A 1,268-nucleotide genomic window follows, 5' to 3' on the forward strand; every position below is an offset into this window, starting at 1 on the left:
GGGTCGGGCTCGGTCCTGACAATTCATCCCGTTGTGCATGTCGGGTCGGGCTCGGGCTTGGGAAATTAGGCAGTTTACATGGAGGCGCGGCCCAAAATTGATCTTTTTAGTCCCTTTGAGCTCGGGTAGGGTCGGGCTCGGGCCTGACAATTCATCCCGTTGTGTTTGCCGGGCCGGGCTCGGGCTTGGTAAATTAGGCAGTTTACACGGAGGCCCAACCCCAAAATTGATCTTTTTAGTCCCTTCGGGCTGGGCTAGGGCCTACATATATGTTTTTTCGACCGGGCTAAGGCCTTGACTTTGCAAGTCAGGCTTTGACATGCCCGGCCCGAGGAATGCCCAGGTTTAGTATGCGCATAGTCCATATTGAGATTACATAGTGTTTCTTCGTATATTTATAAATATCGCATGCACGTTAATTGGGAGAAAATACCCCCCACCCCCCAACTCTGGTTTGCAGCAGCGGTGGTCAGACACCCCCTCTTGCATAGGGACATTCAAGCTTTGGAGCAGTGGGCGCTGGCCACAGTAGCCCCTCGCAGACGAACGAGAGAGATGGTAAAGGGAAGTTGCGCTTTCCAAAAGGAGTCGTATGGACGAGGGACTTCGCCGAGAGATAAGGATGGAAGGGGAGAGCCGTGGGCACCACAGAGGACACATGCCATGCATGCATGGGAGGTGTGGTTGACAGGAGCGAGAAATCAATCGGTTGAATTAAACCGTTTTCCATACTTCTTTGGCATATTTCAATTATTGCATGCACGTTAATATAATAGGCAGAAATCATTGCCTACCAATATTTCCACATTAATTTTACAAAACCACCGTGCATACTTCCAATTTCGAGCACGTGAATTAATCCTTATCGTGGGCCAGAAACCAGCCAAGCCCAGGAAGATCACGCTCGCCAGCCAACTAGAACGCCAATCCGGGGCGAAGAGAAATCCTGGGCTCGGGCTTGGAAAATTAGGCAGTTTACACGAAGGCCCAACCCAAGATTGATCTTTTTAGTCCCTTCGGGTCGGGCTCGGGCTTGGAAAAGTAGGCAGTTTACACGAAGGTCCGACCCAAAATTGATCTTTTTAGTCCCTTCGCGTCAGGCTCGGGTCTTGATTTTGCAAGTCAGGCTTTGACAGGCCAGGCCCACCCCGAGGAATGCCCGGGTTTAGTATGCGCACAGTCCATATTGACATTACATAGTATTTCTTTGTATATTTACAAATATCGCATGCACGTTAACTTGGAGAAAATAACCGTGTACCCATATT

This window comes from Triticum aestivum, chromosome 2B, assembly GCF_018294505.1.
Source record: "Triticum aestivum cultivar Chinese Spring chromosome 2B, IWGSC CS RefSeq v2.1, whole genome shotgun sequence".
Taxonomy (NCBI): Eukaryota; Viridiplantae; Streptophyta; class Magnoliopsida; order Poales; family Poaceae; genus Triticum; species Triticum aestivum.